Genomic DNA, 9,295 nt, shown 5'->3' with positions numbered 1-9,295 from the left:
CGAAAGATAAAAGGCTTGGGAGAAGAAAAGGGTATTTTCTCAAGATCTATAACATAGCTGACAGGTCAGCCTCTCTGGGGATGCTGTTCCATGAATGGAGTGCCACCACCGATAAGGCCCTTTTCCTAGAAGACATCTGCCCACCCAACTTCTTTAGGCAAATGAACCTGATGAAGGGCCCTATGGCATCTGCCTGCATGCAGATGATAGCTTATCAGAAACTTGTGACTGGTAAAGTAGAGCTGTCATTCGAGAGACACGTTCACTTTGGCCTGCATGTTAATGAAAAAGCTACCTGGTTCACACTTCCTGAAAAATACAGGAACTGAAACCCAGCCAAACTTTGAAATTCACGCCTCTCCAAATTTTGCAATGCTGCTCTGCAACCTCCAAATGTCATTACAGCAAAAAAAAAAAAAGGCATATATTCTTGAAATAACAGAAATGCATTATATGTGGGGAAATTGCTTGGAAAAAATTGTATATAAGGCAAGATTGCACTAAAAATTGTGTGTATTAGGAGGAAGCAAAAATGATAGTGAATTTTCACGAGGACTTATAACATTAATTAAAAACTGGTGTAGGAATGCGGCAAACCGAACTTCGGATGGGAAAAATAAGAACGAGAGAAACCTAAATTGATAGATTCACCCATCCCTGGCTGTCGTTGCTCAGGATAGACACATTTTTGTTAAACAAAGAAATTGCATTCCACCGGGGTCTCTAGTCAAACCTGTTTTGCAGGATTTAAAGGCTGAAACGGGGGGGGGGGCACTAAAGGCTGCATTTCGTGTTGTGGTCGTATGAGTCTTGCCAACTCACAGCTAATGACACTCCTGCAGATGATCTCAGTGATCAATATTGACTCACGGTCAGGGGCACTATTTTGAGGCATGGCGCTGAGCCCCCCAATATTGAGGGGACGCCATACCCCGACCCCCCCCCCCCAGGCGAGCGTTGGCATGCCGGGCAGGAGAGGAGGCTTGGAGGGCGATTTTCACCCCTTGTGCCCTCTGCTGCGATTGGCGGAGCATCCCAGTAGGAAGTGGGGGGTGGGGGGTGGTCCACCCCAGGTTCCATCATGGAGGGGACTGACAAATTATCAAGGAACAATTGCTGCCCTACTAGGGCAGTTCATAAAAAACTTTTTTTTTGAAAATGCGGCTCCAAAGGTCTTATCTTACTACACTAGGGATTATATAGCTATATATGAAATTTCATGCATATCAGTTAATATCTTGACCCTCCTCCACAAAAATAGCTGTTTACTTGGCCGTTTTCCTGTGTTGTGAAGGCTGAAATTTCAAGTCAGTGGAGCACTTACTGTTCCCAACCCTAACCCTGCAGAAAGCCATCTAATTAGACTTTAATTTGATTTTTACATGTTTTTAGGAGGTAATTTAATTATTGTTTGATTTTATACCAGTGTTATATATCTGATGTTAGCCACCCTGAGCTCGACTTCTGCCGGGGAGGGTGGGATGTAAATAAAAGTTTATTGTTATTATTACTTATTATTATTCCTTTGTAAGAAAATATGAAATAACGTAAAACCATTTTTGCAGGCAAAAATAAAATAAAAATCAATGGGGGGGGGTGACAATAAATTTTCCGCACCGGGTACCACCTGACCTTCCTACGCCTCTGCCCATCGGGGCCTGCACATCCCAGCAGATGTGGCCAGATGGGCTGGGGCATCGCATGTGTGACGTCATGCATGTGCAACAGCCCCCCCAAAAAATGTTGGGCCCAACTAAGCGCGCCTGCTTGCAGTACAACCCTGGGCTGCATCAATAGGAGTATAGCATCTAGATCAAGGGAAGTAATAGTGCCACTGTATTCTGCTCTGGTCAGACCTCACCTGGAGTACTGTGTCCAGTTCTGGGCACCACAGTTCAAGAAGGACACTGACAAACTGGAACGTGTCCAGAGGAGGGCAACCAAAATGGTCAAAGGCCTGGAAACGATGCCTTATGAGGAACGGCTAAGGGAGCTGGGCATGTTTAGCCTGGAGAAGAGGAGGTTAAGGGGTGATATGATAGCCATGTTCAAATATATAAAAGGATGTCATATAGAGGAGGGAGAAAGGTTGTTTTCTGCTGCTCCAGAGAAGCGGACACGGAGCAATGGATCCAAACTACAAGAAAGAAGATTCCACCTAAACATTAGGAAGAACTTCCTGACAGTAAGAGCTGTTCGACAGTGGAATTTGCTGCCAAGGAGTGTGGTGGAGTCTCCTTCTTTGGAGGTCTTTAAGCAGAGGCTTGACAACCATATGTCAGGAGTGCTCTGATGGTGTTTCCTGCTTGGCAGGGGGTTGGACTCGATGGCCTTGTGGTCTATTCCAACTCTATGATTCTATGATTCTATGATTTAATATTTGTCTCTAGCAATGGGTCACTAAGATATACTGCTCTTGAACATGGAAGCTCTGTGTATAATAATCTAATCTCGCTTAGCACCCAGTTTCCAACTATAGTCAGATGGATGCTTCAAGGATGTTCAGGAACAGTATACCATGGAGAGAGACATTTCCTGTTGTTTTTCCAGCATCTGCTAATTAGATATATAAACAACCTCTGTACGCGAAGGATTCATTTTAAGTGTTTGTGGTTAACTGTCAGCGGTTATTAGCTATGATCACAACACAACGGCATGGGGCACACCAGGACTGTCCCTGGAAAACAAAGACACTTGGAGGGTATGGCAAGGCAGGGCCTGGTTTGTCTACTAGCAGATTGCAATTGGTTTAGCTGCAGGTTGTTGAGCACTTCTTAAAATCTTGGAAGGCCAGATTAGGCTTGTGGGTCAATGGTTCACCACGCTTGCTCTTTCATTACTCCAATCCTTTTAAATATTAAAATACACAGTTTTTAAAATACAGTGGTACCTCGGGTTAAGTACTTAATTCGTTCCGGAGGTCTGTTCTTAACCTGAAACTGTTCTTAACCTGAAGCACTACTTAGCTAATGGGGCCTCCTGCAGCCGCCGCGCTGCCAGAGCTGAGGTAAAGTTCTTAACCCGAGGTAATATTTCTGGGTTAGCAGAGTCTGTAACCTGAAGCGTATGTAACCTGAAGTGTATGTAACCTGAGGTACCACTGTATTACACATTGGTAGTTATTTTACAGCATGTGTTTACACGGAAAGCAAAGACCAATAGCCAAACCTTATTCTTTTACAGTGGTACCTCGGGTTACATACGCTTCAGGTTACATATGCTTCAGGTTACACACTCCGCTAGCCCAGAAATAGTGCTTCAGGTTAAGAACTTTGCTTCATGATGAGAACAGAAATCGGGCTCCGGTGGCGCGGCGGCAGCAGGAGGCCCCATTAGCTAAAGTGGTGCTTCAGGTTAAGAATGGTTTCAGGTTAAGAACAGACCTCCAGACGAATTAAGTACTTAACCTGAGGCACCACTGTATTTGGAAGAACCATTCAGATGGGGGTTTTTCTCTTCTCGTTTTGGAACATGATTTCCTGTGGCCAGGGGGGGAGGGAAGTTACATGGGAGCTACAAACCGCTAAAGCATTCAAAAAATGTGACCAGCTGTTCCAATCACATGACCTTGGGCTCATTATGAAATAGTCCTGTGTTTCCACTCTGCCCCTGCAGCAGCTAAGCTCACACAGGGCAAACCTCCTCTGCCGCCTCCTCCATATGCTTTTCAGAATTCATGGGGGAAAGAAGGGTGTGAGGCAGAAAGGAAAACATCGAGCATTTTTCAAATAATTGCGCTGACTGCATCAGGAGAAATCATACAAAAACAGGAAGAAGAAAAGGGTGTCAAATGGTATTTTAATCAGGGGGAAAAGCAACACTCGTTAACACTCTTCTCATTAACAGAAGAGATTTGCTGTGGGGCAGGGAAGGGGAAATCTCATGCCTAGGGGTCGTCTCTTCCCAAGCTTTGCACCCTTCTTAAGTGTTTTTGGGGTTTTTTTAAAAAAAATATTTATTAAGGGTTTAATAGTTACAAAATAAAGAAAGAAAGACAAAAAAAACAATAAAAAGTTCACAATACATCAAAAATAAAAGGAAAAAAACTAAAAACAACACAGCAAAACAACAAGAGAAACAAAAACAAAAACACATCCAGTATCTCTATATCTCTACCTTTCATTTACTTATATCGTCAACCTCCTCACAGCTCCCTTTTTTGTATTCTTGTTCAATTAGCTATTTCAGCAAATCCTTTCCATCTTTCTTAATTTTTGTTCTATAATCTATCTTATCACAATCTAACCTTAAATTTCCACTTTGACCCATTAACAATCTATTTTTACTTAATTCTTTATAATATTTCTGCTAGAGCCATATAACTTCATTCCAGCATCCTTCTAACATTCATTAATTTTACAATATTTCTGTAAATAAACTTTAAATTTTTTCCACTCTTCTTCCACCGACTCTTCTCCCTGGTCACGGATTCTGCCAGTCATTTCCGCTTAAGTGTTTTTGCCTGACTGGAACTCTTGAGAAAGTTTCTGTCTTGCCTGGCTGGACGATAAAAAGGGATGTACGAGAAGGAAGGAACTAACCTACCGGTCAAAGGTAAAATTCGCATTGTCAACTTTTGCCTGCAGCCCTCAGAAAGTTGCTCCAAAGGCAATGTGGCTCTCAGGCTGGAAAAAGTTCCCCACCCCTACGGTAAGGAGCCCATACCAGGCAAACCAGACACCCAAGCAGCACCATACATGGAACATTAGCATCCTGTTTTATTTCTTAAGACATTTATTTTCACCATCATCCAGTTCAATATTTCCCTTCTTTGCTTTGACACTTGGGAAAAAAGCGTGTGGCTTTTATTTGCTGCACTCACGTTTAACCTTCTAATCGGGATAATATTCCAGTAAGCATTTTTATACCGATGCACCAAATGCCTGTTACAGTGGTACCTCAGGTTACATACGCTTCAGGTTACAGACTCCGCTAACCCAGAAATATTACCTCAGGTTAAGAACTTTGCTTCAGGATGAGAACAGAAATTGTGCTCCAGTGGCACGGCAGCAGCAGGAGGCCCCATGAGCTAAAGTGGTGCTTCAGGTTAAGAACAGATTCAGGTTAAGAACGGACCTCCGGAACGAATTAAGTACTTAACCCGAGGTACCACTGTATTATGATCTGTGGAGTGTGTGGGCAGAGATGACTTATACAGTGGACCCTCTAGTTACGTACCGCTCTAGATACATAACTTTCAGGTTATGAACGCGGCAAACCCGGAAGTGTATACTTCCAGGTTTTGCCACGCACGCATGCGCAGAAGCACTCAATTGTGCCACACTTGCGCAGAAGTGGCACCTCTGCCTACGGACTTTTCAGGTTGCAGACGGACCCCCAGAATGAATTTAATTCGTATCCACTGTACACCGCAAAGATCCACGGCAGAGGAATCCACTGGGCACACTGCAACCTACTGTGGGATCTCTCTCAGAAAAAAAAAGGCTGTGATGGGGGAGGTGAGTTTTTTATTGTTAGCACAATGCCATACACTCGGACATGTCACATATGAAAATAGGGACATTCTTGAAAGACAGAGGAGATGAACATTTTTGGCCCGGCAGGCCAGATTGCTACCTGTCCCCACCCTTGAGGGCCAGCTTTGACAGGTGGATGGGGCAACCCACCTGTCAATCACTTGGAATCATTATGACATCAGACAACGGACAGGTCCGTTGTCCCACCCATCTGTCAAAGTTCTTTGCGCTGTAATTCCCAAGCGCCTGACAGACAGGTGGTTGTTGTGTTCGTTATATTGTAATTTTATGTTGTGAACCGCCCTGAGATCCACGGATTAAGGGTGGTACACAAATTTAAATAATAATAATAATAACAACAACAACACAACCATGCATACCACCTTGAGCTCCTTGGGGGAAAGGTGTGGTATAAATGTAATAACTAAATACTCTATCTGTATTGGATCTGTGTCTATATCAGTGTTGGATTTGACATTGTTTTTAGAGAAGTTTTTACTTTCAAATGGCTTCAGGGTATTCCATAGGAAATGATTGATCAATGAAACCAAATGAAAGAGTGAAGAAAGAGTGCAACAATACAGCATTAAACATTAAAAACTTCCCTGAACAGGGCTGCCTTCAACTGTCTTTTAAAAGTAGGATAGTTGCTTATTTCCTTTACATCTGATGGGAGGGCATTCCACAGGGCGTGAGCCACTGCATGGAAGGCCCTCTGCCTGGTTCCCTGTAACCTCACTTCTCCCAGTAAGAGAACCGCCAGAAGGCCCTCGGTGCTGGATCTCAGTGTCCGGGCTGAATGGTGGAGGTGGAGATGCTCCTTCAGGTATACTGGACCGAGGCCATTTGGGCTCCTGCCAAGGGTCCAGGTGACTCCCCTCCCAGCAAGATGCCCGCTGAAAAGAGCCATCAGGACCTGCTCGCCTACTTCACTCCTGCAGCCTGATTGCTCATCTGCCTCTCACTCTGGCCCAGAGGAGATGGGGAACTGAACAACTGCCATGGTGAGAAGGAAGAAGTCACGGCCATTACCTGCTTGCTCATTGGCTCTGCCTGGCAGGCAAGCGGGTGGTAGTAATGATAGAGGCAGAGCAGTAGCAACAGCTGGCCACTAGTGGGTGGAAGGATCTGTCAATCTCAGCTCTCTCCAGTTGCCCTTTCCCCAATCTTAAATCGAGTTCTCCGCATTTGGCAACAATAGGCAATTTTTTATTTTAAAAAATCCTCACAAAAAGGTCTCTTAACAAACACATTTTTACTAATTTTTGCAATATGGTGTATTTTTGCATATTATTTTCACTAATTTCTTCATTTTCATGCACACTTTCCCTAACATGTGCGTTTTTCGTAAACACAGCAGGGTTGCAAAACCGCATTGCAAATCTCACGTGAATTCTGAAAAATAGCAATGTTTGGTTTGCTTACTGCCTGAAAAAGCACACATATGATAGATTTGGCTTTAAATGAGTTACTGTATTCAATTTCTCCTCCACTCTTTGAGGCACTAACAGCTGGGAGGGGTCCCCCCCCCAAAAAAAAAACCCTGGAGCCGGCACTGCTAGTATCCTACAACCAGAATTACTTGTGTAATTTGTCTGCTTTGCATGCATGTCCCGGGGTCAGGGGTGAGGCTTTGCAAAGTTCACTGACTCAGCGCCTGCAGTATTCAGCAGGGGCAAGCTTTCCAAAGGCCTCTTTTAAGTTAATACCCATTTATTATGCTGTGGAAGAATGAAGGCTGACTGTATGTTCCAGCACAGCTAAATCCTGTTTTGAAATGCTTGCTCATTGTGTCAAGCAGAGGCAAATGTAGGGTAGCTTCCCCCCCCCCGCTCCGCCCCCAGCATTGCATACAATGAAGCGGACACTGGCAGGACTGCATTTTTTCGCGGCTGTAATTGATTAACCAGAAATGTTGCCTTACGAAACCGAGGGAGACATTCGGCAAATGGCACGCTGCCTGTATAGCAGCTTCCCTTAGCAGAGAGGTTCCTTGATGCACTTTTCTGGACGAATGGGTGTTTTGGCTTGCGATATCGCCCAGGTCTTTGCTTATTTTTAGGAGAAATTGTTCGGGAGCTTGATATAAGTGACCGCGTATCAGTCTCTACCTATGTCATGTAGGATCTCATCACACATTTCAAGGGTGCATTTTGGAGCTCCCTTAGGATAATTCATTCTCTCTCACACACACACAAACACACACACACACACACTTTATTCCGTTTTGATCCTGATTGAAACAGCATCATGTGCATATTTGATAGGTTGGCGATCTGCTGCCTCAAGCACTGGGCTGAAAAGAGATGTGTATCTAGGGCAGCAGTCATGCCGAAGGAGGGTCTCTTGTCTGTAAGCTGCACTGAGAGAGAAAACACATATGCATTCTTTAGCCGTGGCAAAGGCTTCTTCAAGTTGTTTTTTCCCCATCAGGGAGTCCTATTTCATAGTCAGTGCACTGCCACAGACAGCAATGTTCATAACCTGGTTTTCTACTTGCCTTCAAGAACGCAGCAGAAAAGCCTTTCAATCTTCTTAAACCTATGCCTTATGGGTTGTTGCTTTTCTTTCAAAGTAAAAATAGGCAGACCAGCAAAAACCTACAGGTGAGACTTTCCCCCTCAACAGGAACTTTAATGACCCGATTTTAAGAGGCAACAAGGGCCTCCCTTAGACCAAGAAGGCCCAAATTTTGGTTTATGGACCATTTTACAGTTAAGGCTGACCCATGGCATATTGGGGTCTGGAGCAGAAAACCCAAATGCACATGTGCAGGCATGCACACACTTCTCCCTAGTTCTCAAGTGGGAACAGTCCACAGGGAATTTCTTTAGCCCAAGTAAACAATTGGGGCCTTCAGAAGCACACTATTCCGGATCCCCCAGAGGCATTTGCCCAGGACCTTGCCTTACTGTAGGACCACCTCCATTTACACCTCCTGAACCACCAACTCAATCTAAAATACAAACCAGAAAGTCAGAGGGTCACAGGAAGTTGCCTTATATTGACACAGACCATTGGTCCACCTAGCTCCATCTTGTCTCCACCAGCTGGTAGCAGCTCTCCAGGGATCTTCTGCCTTATTTATTTAGGGTGACCATGCAAAAGGAACAAGTAAAATGGCTGTGTAGTAATGCATTTTGCATAATATACCTAAAGAGTTCAACTCATACTCTGGACAAATTTCAGGTAGCTGACGTTGGGCCCACCTCAGCCAGCGAAAAAGGCTGGATTCCAGTTTTACCACAAAAACATGTTTTTGATAAGAACCATTAAGACTTGTGTTATCCAGAGACTTCTCGTCGCATTATCAGTCGCCATTTCATAAGTAGGAAGGGCTCAAGGCCGTGGGGAACCCAGGAAAGTAACTATGGGCTTCATGTTGGCAGGCGAAGTAGCAGGCAAAGAACACCGTGCCAAAGGTCTCTCTGATTCAATAAGTTACTGATGAGAAAGTTGAAGGAGAAAACAATGGGATGGTGAACAGAGAAGGACAAGCAAATTACAATTTAGAGCAGATATATGGGGAACCCTGTATCATTCGAGAGCTGAATTCCCTCATAGCCAACCTCCCAGAGGTCAATGCCAGCAGTGGCCAGGGGCAGGGGCAACCAGTATTCAGAGGCGAGGCCTCGAATACAGGACGCAGTTGCCACTGATGACTTCATCCTCCACGATAACATCTGCTGTGACATCTGACGCCACCCTGATTAAACTCAAGAGCGGAGATGCAGCAAAAGGGGCAAAGAGGAGTTGCAGCAATCTAAAAACAGGATTACGGGGGTGTTTGCTCGGCAATCTCCCGTCCTCTAGCCATT

Source organism: Podarcis muralis, chromosome 1 (genome assembly GCF_964188315.1).
Source record: "Podarcis muralis chromosome 1, rPodMur119.hap1.1, whole genome shotgun sequence".
NCBI lineage: Eukaryota > Metazoa > Chordata > Lepidosauria > Squamata > Lacertidae > Podarcis > Podarcis muralis.
The sequence above is the reverse complement of the archived record's forward strand: the minus strand, read 5'-3'. Positions refer to the sequence as shown.